This window comes from Rattus norvegicus, chromosome 1 (assembly GCF_036323735.1).
Source record: "Rattus norvegicus strain BN/NHsdMcwi chromosome 1, GRCr8, whole genome shotgun sequence".
Lineage (NCBI taxonomy): Eukaryota > Metazoa > Chordata > Mammalia > Rodentia > Muridae > Rattus > Rattus norvegicus.
The window spans coordinates 121,027,906-121,043,791 of record NC_086019.1 but is presented as its reverse complement, the minus strand read 5'-3'; the positions used below and the strand labels follow the sequence as shown (position 1 = coordinate 121,043,791).

The window sequence follows — 15,886 nt, the reverse complement described above, 5'->3', positions numbered from 1 at the left end:
TTATTAGGATTTTTAAATTGCTACATTGCTTTCACAGAAAAAAAATGGTGTTTGGTACATCCCTTGGTCCACTGTCTACTTATTTCCCTTTTCTTGGGCATATGAGCTATGTCAGGAATGTTCCTCATGGACTAGGCATTGAATCCAGTCAAATAATTGTTACTTACTCTCACTGCCTTTGTACCACTATTGTACCCATGTATAGTGTAGGCAGTCCACCACTGTAAACTGAAGGATTTCAGCTATGTTCACCTTTCCTTTTCTCCTTAGGAAGTATGAATAAATTTTCCAATCCATAAACACTGTCAAGAAGGTGTGAGTACTCCAGTTAGTCAGCAACTTAACTTCTTTGTGTTCAATGAGATAGGTAAGTGTTGTCCAATCAATATGGTTTTATGATCAGTTTTTGTAAAGCAACAAAATGTGAATAGGAATGTAAGTTGTTTGGGAGTTGCTGTGAGATCTCAGTCATGAAAACTCAAATAGATGTAACCCAATACATGTCACTGGAGTGGCTTTGGTAGTGAGAGATGGCAGTTAGGTGGTACTCTCCTTATTATTTTGTGAAGTCTTTTAAGAATATTCCATTAAAATATTATAGATTAAGGAGTCCCTACTCTAGTATTTTCCATAACATTCTTCAGATAGTCCACAGAGTCTTGTGTCCCTTCAACTTTCCTCTACTTCTGCATTTAATATTCCCATTCAACTGTCACCTTACAACAAATGCCTCCAGATTTAATTATGTTTTCACTTATTCAGGAAAACCTTCTATCATTTCTAGTTCCTCACTCTGTATCTTACTTCTGAGGATTTAAGTATTCTCACATACATTTGTAAGGATTAAAACCTAACAAGCAGTTTTAAGTGATCACGTCTAAATTTTTTTTTTCTTTTGGGTTCTGAGTACCTCACTCAGGATGATTTTTCTCACTCAGGATGACTTTTTTCTAGTTCTATCCACTTAAGTAAGAGTTCGTTGATTTTTATTTCATGAAGTAAGTTACATTTCATTGCATAAATGTACCATATTTTCATTATTCATTCAATTGTTTATAGACACAGTTCTGAGGATATCTGGGTTAAAAAAGAAGGAAGACCAAGATGTGGATGCTTCAATCCTATATAGAAGAGAGAACAAAATTGTCACAGGAGATAGAGGAAGGGAGGGATCTGGAAGGAAGAAAGAAGTGTGAGGGAAAAAGATGGGACAAGATCAGTTATTGGAAGGGATATGAGAGAAATACAGACGGTCAGGAACCCGAATAGAAATAATTAGCAGTGGGGACTGCAGAACTGGGGATAGCTACTAAAAATTCCCAGAAACCAGGGAAACAAGAGGCTCTCAGGACCAAACATGGATGACTATATCAGAAATACCCCACAAAGGAGAGATAGAACCTGTAGAGACCACCTCCAGTAGATAGTCACAACCCCTAGTTGAGGTATGGGGCCACCCATGCCTTTCAACAATTTTAATCCAGAAATGTTCCTGACAAAAGGAAAGAGAAGGGAAAAAATGGAACAGAACCTGAAGGAAAGACAGCCGTATCTAGGGATTCATTTCATCCGCAGATACTAAACTACAACACTACTGTAGAGTTCAAGAAGCACTTGCTGAGAGAAGCCTGATATATCTGTTCTCTGAGCAGTTCTATCAGCACCTAACCAAAATAGATGCAAATAGAGCCAATCATCATACTGAGCCTTGGAGACCCAAAGGGAATAGCTAGGGGTAGGACTGAAGGAGCCGAAGTCGATTGCAACCCCATAGAAAGATCAATGTGAATTAAGGAGATCCGCCAGATCTACCAGAACCTAAACTATCAACCAAAGAATAGACCTGTAGTTCCACAGGGCTCTAGATGCATGTGTAGCAGAGAATTGCCTTATCTGACATGAACAGGGGGAAAGGACCTTGGTACTGTGGAGTCTTGATGTCCCACCATAGGATAATGATAGGTTGGTGAAGCAGGAGTGGATGAATGGGTGGAGAGCCACGCTCAAACAGGCAAAGTGGATGGGGAGAGGAGGAAGTGGATGGGCTTTGTGGAGGGATAAGAGATAAATGGCATATCATTTGAAGTGTAAATGAATAAAATGCCTAATTTAAAATAGTGATAAGTTTCTTTAAAAAATTCTTTCAATCTGAGAATAACCATGTTATTTTCCTCAGAATCCAAGTAGGTAGCACGGCTCTTGACAGCCCTAGATCCAGATTCTTCCCACAGTTATGTCCATTAGTACTCTCAGATCACTACCAAGAAATATACTTGTTTTCAGTAAGGCCAGAAAACTGGAAATGTATTGTATGATATAAGAACTTTCAGCCCAAATGGTGGGTCCTGTTTGCCTCTGAATGAATGTATGTATGCCTCAGAATTACCCATGAGGATAGTTTATTCTCCCAAGTATTTTTTCCATTGGCATACTGGACAAATAAGTCCCTTATCAAAGCAACCATTGAAGCCTCTTCATAGGATGATTACACTAAAAAGACTTCAACTTCTAACACAGTATTAAACTATTAAAAAAAATTCTGTCCATATTTTGAGAATAGGACCCCCATTGAAGGAATCAGGGAAAGGGCTGAAAGAGCTTGAAGGGGCTTCATTCCCCATAAGAATAACAATGTCAACCAACCAGAGCTTCCAGGCATTAAGCCATTACGCAAAGACTATATATGGACTGACCCTCGGCTCCAACTCCATAGGTAGCAATAAATAGCCTAGTAAGGCACCAGTTGTAGGGGAAGCCCTTGGTCCTGCCAAAGCGGAACCCCAAGAATGGGATTCTAGGGGGAGGGCAGTAATGGGGGGAGGTTTGGGAGGGGAACACCCATATAGACAGAGAGAGGGAGGTGTTAGGGTGATGTTGGACTGGAAACCGGGAAAGGGAATAAAATTTGAAATGTAAATAAGAATTACCCAATTTAATAAAGATGGGGGAAAAGATTAAAAAATTTTTCTGTCCAACTTGCATTTCCACGTTAAACATATTTTGTTCTGCAATTTTCTATTAAACTTTGATAGGTAATTTTTTCTAGTATAAAAGTAATCCTGTCCTAAGGTATTTACTTCCTCCCTTACAAACATAGATTTCTTAAACCACATTTCTGAATTTTTCCTGCCTAGTACTAATGATTTTCACTCCTTGTATGTTAATTTCAGGCTTTGTAATATATTTTTTGTTTAATTGTACTAATGCCTTTAGTCACTTTCTGGCCTTGGATTCCATACTTACTACACAATCATTATTTTTTGAGATAAAAGGATCAATTTCTCCCCAAAGAAATGGAACTAGATGCCATATATATGTAAAGACATAGGTAAAACATAGGTTTCCCATTGCCTGGCAAATCACCACGTCCCAGTGTGGAACTTCTTTCATTGACTTCATATATGAACGGAACTAAGAAATTCTTGTTTTAGAACTCCTTTAAAATATTTTGCTTGCAAAATCAGAGAGGGTATTTAAGGACATAAATATTGTCCACTAATAATAGATAATAGGTTCGAGATCAGAAGTCTTCCAACTTCTGCCCATGCCTGAAGTTCTAACAAATTATCCTTTGCATTCAACAAATTTTCACCAAGAATTCTTGAACTTATTTTTGGCAAGACTTAGAGCACAATCAAATTCAAAAATTCAAAGGGTCTCAAGAGCAAACTTTAAAGTAATACTTTTTAAATTTTTAGAAAACCCATGAGGTTGAAATAAGTATTACAAATATACTCATGAGTTTTTCTGAATCTCACAAGCTCATAGATATTCTTTGAAATTTAATTTTTATTTAGCTACAGGACTGCTTTTTGAAGTAGTCCTCTTACTTTTTCAACCTTAGTTCTCTCACAGTTTCATTTTCCTCAGAGAAATGATTCTCCATACTATAAAGCTGCTTCCAAAATCACCCATATACCAGAAGTGGATGATAAAGCATTGCTTATAAAATTCAAATTTGGAGTACTTTGTTCCTAAGACTGCTCTGTAGTAAGAAAGTAACTCATAGATTAAACTGGAATTTATATAAAACATAAGGTCATAATCTTCATATTTTAGACTTTTTAAAAAGAAACTGCAGCACGACAAATTTATCAATTCCAATATTCCTTTTTTTCTATATTATTTTATTCATTTCAACATTTTGACCTCTTTTTTTCAAAGAATATCCACAAATGGTGAAGGGAAAAATCATAACATTTACATAGTATATTGGTGTAGGCAATTTCGAATCATGATGCATTGCTAACATTGCATCTTTACTGTTATCCTGTCCCCATTTCAACTCACAAAAGCAATAATGACTATCATGATGGTACCTTGTTCTGAATGCATGGTTTTAATTATTTAATGATCACGAATATATGGAAAGCACCATCCACATGGGTTTATGGAATCTATCAACTATTTTGCATATATTATTATTATTGTGCCACATATTTTTAAGTCAGAAAATTCTGTATGTGCTAACTCTGAAAATTGCATATATTAACTTATACAATATAAACAAGAATCACTGCCTTCCTATTTAAGAAATAAATTATGCCTACTCATTTATATTGTGTATGTGTGTTTTTCTAGTCTCTGAATATTTTTCATGGGAACACTTATTTATTGGTATGGTTATGAGTTATGGGTTGATTTAAATCAGTAAGACTTAGCACGGTAATAGTAGTCGATGTGAAAGTAGTATGAATGCACTGTTTAGGTTCAGGATCCTACTACGGAAAACTGTGCCAATTTTGGAATTCATTTTGGGACTCAAATCCAACTAAAAATGTTAGTTATTCTCATGATAGGCAATTCATCACTGTATTGGAAGTATTCATTGGCAGGGAGGATTTCCAAGCTTGACAAAGTAGTGATTTCATTTACCTTCAGTAGCCTGCTTCATATATTCTGGTACTGTGAAAACTATCCACTAAGATACACAGTAGAATCAAGCTGATTGGTCAATGCTAGATAAATTTATCTCTGTTCATTGCCTTAACCGTGTGCTTACTTCAGCAATAGGGTCTTACTTTAAAATCCTGTATAATAACCAAGAAGGTTTTTAATGGGATGGACTGTATGGGAATTCTCTGAAAAGTGAATTAAAAGTAGACAACCAAATCTGGCACTGGACCATGTACTTGTCTGGCTATAGTGTCCTGTATAGAAACCATTGTCTTATTACTAGTTAACCTTATTTGTAAAATGTTTCTATGTATATTTGTGTAGTGAAGCCCCTCTTACAGAAGTTTGCTTCCATATGCCTTTTTCAAAACGACTTTAGGGATATTTACCCTTCCACACATTCATTCCTCAAATCTCAGCTTCTACTACCATCACCATTTATTCAGTGGTTTGTTTATGCTTGCCCAGGGAGTGGCACTGTTAGGAAATGTAGCTTTGTTGGAGTAAGGGTGTCACTGTGTGTGTGGCCTTCAATACCCACATCTTAGCTATCTGGGATTCAATCTTCTGCTTGATGCCATTTTAACATAGGTGTAACTCTCAACCCTTGAAGGCCCATGTCTGCCTCGACACTGCCATGCTTCTACCTTAAAGATAATAGACTGAACCGCTGAACCTATAACCCAGCCCCAATTCAATGTGATCTTTATTAGTGCTGTTTTGTTCTTGGTTTCAGGTCACAGAAGTAAAAACCTTAGTAAGACACTTAGTCTGTCACTAGTTTCCCTTCATATTTATACCATTGTTTTGTAAAAACTCCCCTCCAATGAAATACAGACCTATGATATTGTGAGTTTCCTGACTTATATATTTATTACCACTAGAACATATGTATGTGAAAATCATTTTTAACTTTTTAAAATTTTATTTCTTCCCTTTACTTTCTGCTTGCTTTCCCCCTCCCATGTCATCACTGCTCGCACTACCTTTCAAATAATCTCCCCCTCCTCTTCTAGGTAGGTGAGGCCTGTCTAGGCATCCTATGACCCTGACAATTTACATAAAGGTGATTGCTCTTTAAGCCTGGCAATTTCAGTTTTCTCTCTAGAATACATATACAAACACGTGTAGTGAACTGACTCTCCAAATTTTTCCTGTGACCTTTATATGTGGTCATGGCACACACACACACACACACACACACACACACACACACACAGAGAGAGAGAGAGAGAGAGAGAGAGGGAGAGAGAGAGAGACAGAGAGAGTGAGACATAGAGAGTGAGATACAGAGAGACAGAGAGACAGAGAGACAGAGAGACAGAGAAAGAGAGAATATATCTCTGTGTATCTTACACTGAAGTAAGTGTGTAGTTGTCAGCAGTAGTCACAACATTTAAGAAAGCTGACTTTAGTTCTATACTGTCTATAATACTCATAACTCTACAAGCATTTCTTCAACAATGAATCCTGAACCCTGGGAGATAAACATGATATAGACATTTTACTTAGTGACTGGAATTGAGCATTCTCTTACTCCATGCATCTTGAACAGTTATTGATCTTTATGTTAGGCATGATGTTCTAGCAGAAGAATCTTCTCTCAAGAGGGTTGAAAAATACAGTAAGCTATGGGTCTAAGGAGAAGTCATTAGGACTTAGATTAATACTATGCTCTTTTCTCAGAGTAATAACATTTGCTTTCCCTTCAGGCCTATATTATGTTTGGCTACAGGTTTTTGATTCAAATAACGGGACAATTTATACATTTCAATTTGGGGAACAAGCCTTGAATCCAACAAGAATGTAGGCTGGTTATTTTCATGTCACTCATACCACTATTGCATCAGTAGCTAACTTTTCCAGGCCTGTTAATGTAACAAGTTGGTGGATTCACAGCTATATATACTCCAGTTTAAATTGTTTCTGAAAAAGATACAAAACTAGATGGGCAGGGAAGGATTTCATCTGGAAGAAATGGAAGGAAAAGCTGAATATGATCAAGCCACGCTAAAAAATTCACAGACACACATACACACACAAATATAATGCGGAAATTCATGCATGAAGTTTTGCTGATACCATATTTTTATTATATCCATAATAATAAAATATAGATAAGTAGGTAGATATGTAGGTAAGTAGGTAGGTAGAATGATGACAGATAGATAGATAGATAGGTAGATAGATAGATAGATAGATAGATAGATAGATAGATAGACAGATCTTGGTGAATTGGAATCTATCAACATTATTCAGTTAATTACTGAAGATCAATACCTCAAAATGCCACTCCACATTTGTTCATTATCCTTTATCCTTTTCCCTGTCCCACATACAGTAACAGTTGGGTGCATGTGACTTTATAATGTTATGCCTTCAGGAATACAGTTATATGCATGTTCAGAATTATCATCTCACTAAATAGGATATGCACAAATTCATAGCATTTCTACCTAACCTATAGTAAATAACCAAAACCTCTGATTCCAGAAACATTATGTTCAAAGAAATATTTTAAACTGCATTCATATGCATATATTCATAAAGCATTTGCTGTTTGTTAACATAGTAACCATATGATGCCTCTTAATTTTATTTATCTCCATATTCCTTCCTCTACTCACGTCTTCAATAATTATCACTACTTGTTCCCTCCTTTTTCAAGACCCATACCATGCATATCGATCTATTCTAGTTCCCTTTCCTAAGGAGACCTATCTATTACTCCTAGTCCCAAACTCTAAACACAATTTCTCTGCTTCTGTACATTGTACATTGGTTCATTGACTTAACAGCTAATGTCCACATATAAGCAAATATATAATATACTTGTCTTGGTGGTCTGGAAACTTCATTCAGTATGATGTTTTCTACTTCCATTCATTTACCTTTGAAGTTCAATTCTTTTAGGGACTGAATTTTTCAAATATGAAAATGTAGACAGAAGGTACCATGCTGTAACCTGTAATTCCACACTGAGAGAGATGAACTGGGACTACCCGTCTGAGTACACTTTGGATTAAACTAGTGAGAAGGAACACAAGGCTACAGTTTGGGAGGATGTATCACAAATCAGCAAAAGAAGTGAGTTTAAATGACATAAATAAACAAAAAACTACTTTATCTGAGACATAATTAGAGTAAAATAGTTTTCAGTAACTTTATATCTCATGCTCAAAAAAAAGGACAGTACAAATCAAATCAAATGATATTCATTCTTTTCTAAACCATTGAGACATAGGGGCGTTGCTCAGTCTAGGAAGTATCCCCAGGATATGGCAGTTTCTGGGTTGAAACTTCACTGTTTCAGTAAATGAAATAATTTGATTCACCAGTGAGTTGAAAGAGTATGTAAAATGAACTCAAAACAGAGTTCTATCCAGGAAGGCATCAGTGTAGAAATAGAGGATTGACTTGCACAAGTTTTTCTCTGACCAATAGAAATTTATCCTCTGAAGACTTGTTTAATTAAATGTTAATACATAAAGATGAAATAATATCAATCTGTATCAGTTTTTGAATTAATAATTTTTGAAAATTGATTTTTTCCGACAATATATTCTGCCTCATTATTTCATCCTCCCTGATTCTTTCCATCTGGAAAATGACCTATTTCCTCATGTTCACACCCCACCCCTTGGAAAACATGAAAAGAAAAAGCTAACCTGACTAAAACAGAACAAACGACCAATGGAATCAAAATGATAAAACACAAGAAGCACATAGACACACAGAGATACATACTTACAGAGAAAGTCGAAGAAAATATTAAACTGGGAGTCAAAATATATGGGAAATTACCAGCATGGTCAAAAATATAATATATTATGAATAAAAAAATTCAAAATTACCATTGATTTATGTAAGGTAGAATGAAGTACCTGCTTGATTGTAGGTTCTATTCCCATGAAACTACTGGACAAAAGCACTTTTGATATTAGAAATTATGTCACAATGAGAGAGCTTCTTAGTGAGGTAGATCATATTCAGATCCAGATATTAGGGTTGGACACCAAATAATTTGACCTGCAAAACCTGTGCATTTCCTTTGCATGGCTTCCTGATTTATATAAGTATATATGTATATCAGTCCTGTTGTGTCTGGACATTATTGATCACTTGCTTGCATTCCTCCCAGTGCCTTATAATATTTCTACCATGACTTCTAAAAATCTTTCCTGAGCCATGAAGGAAGAGATTAGCTGGTAATGAGTCATTTATGAGAGTATGATCCAAGGTCTTTCACTTTGTGCAGATATAGTTCTCTGTAATTGGCCCCATCTATTATATATGCTAGCTTTTGTGATGACAATAGAGCAATATACTGATATATGGGCATAAAAGAATATTATTAGGAATCATTTTGTATCTACATTTTCATAGCAGACAATAATACCTGCTTTAAGCCTTAAACCCCAGTATTTTGTCATGAGAACAATGGAAGAAATGTGTACTATCTCACTCTGTATGTCTCAAATCCAGTCATATAGTGGTTGCTTACTTCCTTGAAGGTGCCACGATTGCAGCATTGTATCCTGTAGGCAGCTGAGTGTGGTAGGTCAAATAGTATAGAGGTGGGTTTGTGTGTAAGTTTTCCCTCAATAACCCTGCAAAACACATTTAAGTACCAGCAACACTATTCAAAAGGTAAATGTTTTAGTTAGGCACCTGTTTGTCTTCTCTATGTTCAAAAGAAATGTAGGTGTTGTCTTCGACAATAGAGCCATCACCAGCCGTATGCAGCAATCAGTAGCTTAGGCAATAGCTTGAAGTGATTGGAGTATTACAATGAGGACACATTGGCCAAAAAATATAGTAGATAGAGCCAATACATGGGGTCGGAGATTTCATTTGGTGGGAAGAGATGTCTAGTTCTGTCATTCTCTCCAATTTTTTAATATCCTTTATTTGTTATTTATGATATATATTAAGAACTGATCTGACTCCTACATATAGCTGTCCTCCTTAGTATTCCACTCTATCCTTTCCATTCCCCCATCTCCATTTATTTGCTACATTCCAATGTATCCCCCAAATATGCCTCATAATTTTTTTATTAACTTTAGTATTTCTTATATACATTTCAAGTGTTATTCCCTTTCCCGGTTTCCGGGCAAACATCCCCCTCCCCCCTCCCCTTACTTATGGGTGTTCCCCTCCCAACCCTCCCCCCATTGCCGCCCTCCCCCCATAGTCTAGTTCACTGGGGGTTCAGTCTTAGCAGGACCCAGGGCTTCCCCTTCCACTGGTGCTCTTACTAGGATATTCATTGCTACCTATGGGGTCAGAGTCCAGGGTCAGTCCACGTATAGTCTTTAGGTAGTGGCTTAGTCCCTGGAATTTCTGGTTGCTTGACATTGTTGTACTTTTGGGGTCTCGAGCCCCTTCAAGCTCTTCCAGTTCTTTCTCTGATTCCTTCAACGGGGGTGCTATTCTCAGTTCAGTGGTTTGCTGCTGGCATTCGCCTCTGTATTTGCTGTATTCTAGCTGTGTCTCTCAGAAGCGATCTACATCCGGCTCCTGTCGGTCTGCACTTCTTTGCTTCATCCATCTTGTCTAATTGGGTGGCTGTATATGTATGGGCCACATGTGGTGCAGGCTCCGAATGGGTGTTCCTTCAGTCTCTGTTTTAATCTTTGCCTCTCCCTTCCCTGCCAAGGGTATTCTTTTTCCTCATTTAAAGAAGGAGTGAAGCATTCACATTTTGATCATCCGTCTTGAGTTTCGTTTGTTCTAGGGATCTAGGGTAATTCAAGCATGTGGGCTAATAGCCACTTATCAATGAGTGTATACCATGTATGTCTTTCTGTGAATGGGTTAGCTCACTCAGGATGATATTTTCCAGTTCCAACCATTTGCCTACGAATTTCATAAACTCGTTGTTTTTAATAGCTGAGTAATATTCCATTGTGTAGATGTACCACATTTTCTGAATCCATTCCTCTGTTGAAGGGCATCTGGGTTCTTTCCAGTTTCTGGCTATTATAAATAATGCTGCAATGAACATAGTGGAGCACGTGTCTCTTTTATATGTTGAGGCATCTTTTGGGTATATGCCCAAGAGAGGTATAGCTGGATCCTCAGGCAGTTCAATGTCCAATTTTCTGAGGAACCTCCAGACTGATTTCCAGAATGGTTTTACCAGTCTGCAATCCCACCAACAATGGAGGAGTGTTCCTCTTTCTCCACATCCTCGCCAGCATCTGCTGTCACCTGAGTTTTTGATCTTAGCCATTCTCACTGGTGTGAGGTGAAATCTCAGGGTTGTTTTGATTTGCATTTCCCTTATGACTAAAGATGTTGAACATTTCTGTAGGTGTTTCTCAGCCATTTGGCGTTCCTCAGCTGTGAATTCTTTGTTTAGCTCTGAACCCCATTTTTTAATAGGGTTATTTGTTTCCCTGCGGTCTAACTTCTTGAGTTCTTTGTATATTTTGGATATAAGGCCTCTATCTGTTGTAGGATTGGTAAAGATCTTTTCCCAATCTGTTGGTTGCCGTTTTGTCCTAACCACCGTGTCCTTTGCCTTACAGAAGCTTTGAAGTTTTATGAGATCCCATTTGTCGATTCTTGATCTTAGAGCATAAGCCATTGGTGTTTTGTTCAGGAAATTTTTCCCATAAATTTTTATATTGTTTCTCTACCGTCATAAAATCCTTTCCTAGCTTTGCGCACTGGCAGTATCGTAGCCAATGAGGTTTATCCGAGGCGCGATTATTGCTAATTGAAAATTTTTCCCAATAAAATCCTTTCCTCATGCCTAATTCTTGTATGCCATTGTCAGTGCTTAAAATATCAAAATATAAGCAGATACATTCTGTATTTATCTTTGAGGTTCTGGATAACTCACAATGAGGTTGTTGTTGTTGTTGTTGTTGATGATGATGATGTTGCTCAGACCCTTTCAAATATACCAGAAAATAGTAAGTGGATCACAGACAATAAGATGTTGAGGTATTAACACGATTGTGGTTTGATTTTGCTCTGTTCACATAATTAATTGCTTCTTCTCTCTGGAGGTAAGAAAGTACATTTTTAAAGGAGCCCCCTTTTCAAAATGTGATGTTAGAGTTTTATAGAGAATTTGGATAGTGAAAGACTTGAAAATGGAAATGCTATTGGGTTTTTAATTCCAAGGAAAGATATGTTTGATATTCAAACTTTGGTAAAATATTTGCCTAACATAAACAGATTTGAATTTGACCTTCATCACAAATGCAGATATACTATACACACAAGGAACAACAGCAGCCCGGAGGTAGGGACAGAACAATATCATGCTGAAGGTCATCCTAACCATTAATCAGAACAGCCTGAAATCATTTTAGAGAAAAAGTGATATATGCTTTATGTGCTTGTATGCTAAAAATATGTAACTATATTATGATTTTACAGGGGTAACATTGAAAGTATTGACTTGAGGCTCAGTGACACTTTAAGGTTTTAAACAGGGTTCATTCTATGAAAAATGATGGGGTCTTTTAAATTTGTATAGTATATTTTAATTATAAATTGGTTGTAAGACTGTGGTGACAAGGAGTAGAATGCAGTGGTTTCAATGAGATGTCAACAATTAGTTTCTAATTTTTAAACAGTTGACTCCTAGTTGATGATTGTTCGTGGAAGGTTTTGAGAGAAGTCTCTCTGCTTCTTCTCTGAGGTTTGAGATATAAACTGCTAATTCAGCAACCTGCTGCTTATCACTAGAAATACAGAAAAGAAGAAATAATTTTTTTGCTACTATACTACAATTTAATTTTATTAGTATATTTTTGTTTTTCTTACAAATTCTAAAATGTAATTCTGGCTGTAAGTATACTCATAGTAGACTCTCTTCCTATGATTCTAAATTGTTAGATATAAGGGCATGTGCCAACATGACTGGACTTTTTCACAAAACAAAAAATTCTAAGAGTAATTGATGATCAAAGTCAAATTCACATTTACAAATCAAATTAAAGCATTCAAGATATATTGACTTACATATTAATCATATCATTCAAGAAATAGAAGCAAAATATTTACTTCATATTTTTGCCCAACTTACTCTACAGAATGTGACACTGTCTCACAAATTCCAAAAATTAAACAGAATATGAACAAAACTAGAAATAAAATAAAGGAGAAAAGGAGGAGGAATCAGAGGAGAAAAAGGAGGAAGAGGATAAAAGGAGGACTCCACTAATCAGAGAAAATGAAAAGCTCATAAAATGTGAGTTTTTTCTTCACTCCTTCATAAAAGGGGAAACAAGAATATGCATAGGTGGGGATATGGAGGCAGAGTTTGAAGCAGCAAATGAAGGACCACCATTGGAGGAAATAAAGGACTGAAAGAACTTAAGACGCTTGGAACGCCATACGAACAACCATGGCAAAAAACCAGAGCTCTGAGGGACTAAACCACTACTTAAAGACTATACATGGACTGACCCAGGGCTGCAACTGCATAGGTAGCAGAGAATAGACTTGTTGGGCCACCAGTGGAAGGGGAAGCCCTTGGGCCTGCCAATGTTGGACTCTCACTCTAGGGGAATGTTGTGGGGAAGGCAGGAGGGGCTTGATGGAGATGAGAACACCCTTAGAGAAGGAAGGAAGGAAGATGGGATAGCGGGCTTATGTCTAGGAAACCGGGAAAGTGAATAACATTTGAAATATAAATATAAAAATCCAGTAAAAACAAACAAACAAACAAACACAAAATAATATGATGAAACACAGGGATTTCTTTCAGTGTTTTCAGTGTCCTGATCACACATTGACACACAGTACATGTATAAAATGTAAAAACATTTAGGATTCCTTTTCTTGTTTAGAAAACCATACATTATTGTTGCCATTATCCCTTACATAAAAACCATTATTTTTAACCCAATAGCTGGCAGATTAAGACGGAACACTGTACATGTAAATCCAGTGTATTCTGCACAGCATCTCCCTGTCCCGAAAAAAAGCTATTGATGCAAACATTGCCTCTCTATATAATACATTACTGTAACTTGTGTACTTGTTACCAAGTATCCTCTGACAATTTTGATAAATACAATATTACGGCATTGTAATTTCACAGGATTTTTAATATAAGGAATCAATCTTTGAAAGGTATCTTTAAAATCAAGATGGCAGAATAATCTTTGCATCAAGTTTTAAACATCTCCAGCATTGACAGAAGATTCAGAGGGTCTGATCTGCAGTAGCCCAGCCTGTTTAAGAGTGGTCATTCCTTCTCTCAATATGATATGTATTAATATATTGCCATCCTTATCTGCTAAGTCCTATATTGAAGTAAAGTTAGCCACACAGGGATAGCTTCTGAAAGTAATGCTATAGAATAGGAAGCTGAGTATTCCCGTATGCATTCAAAGTCATCTTGTTTTGCAAATGTTTTCCTTCCTTGGTTATAGGACACAGGGCTGATTGTCCAAATTCGAAGCACATTCTGTAATTCCTGATCCATTTCCCTTTCCCAGGTACACTTTGTCTTGCAGAAAAGGATATTATTAAGTCAATATAATTTACCTTTATTGAAACATAAATGATTGTACAATCATTAACTTTCAGGAGCTACTCTACATTTTTGCTTGTACTCCATTTTCATATTCATTGGCATCAGAATCACCAAGGTTTAAAGTTTCATAGTGATGTTGAGTGGTGCTTCTGCTTATAAAAAGTAATAGTGCACTGCAAAATTATTTCTCAGAACTCATGGCAGGAATCACAAATTACATGTAACTGCATATCTTGAGACATATACAGCCTTTTGCAATTAATACCTCTACACATATGCATACACACAGAGAGAGAGAAAGAGAGAGAGAGGCAGACAGAGAAACAGAGAGACAGAGAGACAAAGACAGAGACAGAGTCAGAGAAAGAGCAGAGAGAGAGATAGAGAAAGACAGAGAGACAGACAGACAGACAGAGAAAGACACACCTACACAGACGCAAGTTCGGGCTTAAAAGTAGAGAGACAGAATCTCAGTGATAGAGACAGAGAGAATGTATATATGTACACATAATTAACATTAAAAATCTAGCTAACTGTGGTGACATGTGAGTTTACATGTAGCACTTATAAGTCAGAAGTCAGTAAATCTCTGAGTTAAAAGACAGCCCTGTCATCAAGTGAATTTCCATTCCAGCTAAATTGAACAAGTAAGCACCTATTTAAAAGAAAATCAAACAAAAAAGTAAATATATCAAAGTAACAATTTTTAAAACAGAAGAAAAAAATCACCATTGAATCACAAACCAATGCTTATAGTAAATAACAAACGTTATGTTAATGGCAAGTGCTTCATTTACATGAGCACATCAGATCCTTTAAAAATCCACCTTATCAAGCTAAATCTGACTAATGCAGAATATTATTAAAGTAGCATCTTTTATTCTTTAGTGATTTCTCCTGATATTACAAGTATCTAGTGGTTTCGTACATTCTCTAATTTTGTTACATTTTTCCTAAGCACTCTTTCTTTCCTTTGTATAGAGATCTAAATGTGAAGATAATTCAATATCCTGTAGGCATCATTGCCCAAAAAGCACCTTGAATTTATCCCTGACCAATTTATACAGGGGTTTTTGAAGACCTAGCGCTTTCATTCTAGCAATAGTACAGCTTAAAGATCACGTCCGCCTGCCTTGTGTCATTAGCTTTCGAAAAGATTTTGAATCTCTGTAGCCTAGCAACCATGCACGCATGCGTGATTGGAGGGTTATGCTAGCTCACTAGCACAGAACAGGGGCGGGTTACAGTGTGATTACTTAAGTCATGCAGCAGGTCCTGCTCAGAGAAGAGGCAGACAAAGATGCCTGTCACAAGCACCCTAGGACTGGTCAGAAAGGCAATGCAGCAAACAAGGTCAGCTCCCTCATATCCCCATAATTTGTTTCATAGACGTGATTTCTTCACACTAAATATGGCAAATTGGTTATAAAAGAAGATTATTCTATACATCTCAAGCCTTTGACTCTGAACTGTCAGATCAGA

The 15,886-nt window shown here is 36.7% G+C and overlaps 1 long non-coding RNA gene and 1 pseudogene across 1 annotated transcript in view; both read left to right on the top strand.

Moving 5' to 3' along the window:
* The window catches only part of LOC134483413 (uncharacterized), a 723,689-nt gene that overhangs the window by 473,544 nt on the left and 234,259 nt on the right, over positions 1–15,886 (top strand). Inside the window, exons 39-40 of the long non-coding RNA XR_010060293.1 lie at positions 271–367; positions 12,954–13,111. This is a non-coding gene — a long non-coding RNA (uncharacterized LOC134483413). The remainder of the gene's footprint in view (positions 1–270; positions 368–12,953; positions 13,112–15,886) is intronic.
* LOC134485459 (U4 spliceosomal RNA) lies at positions 11,563–11,685 on the top strand (annotated as a pseudogene).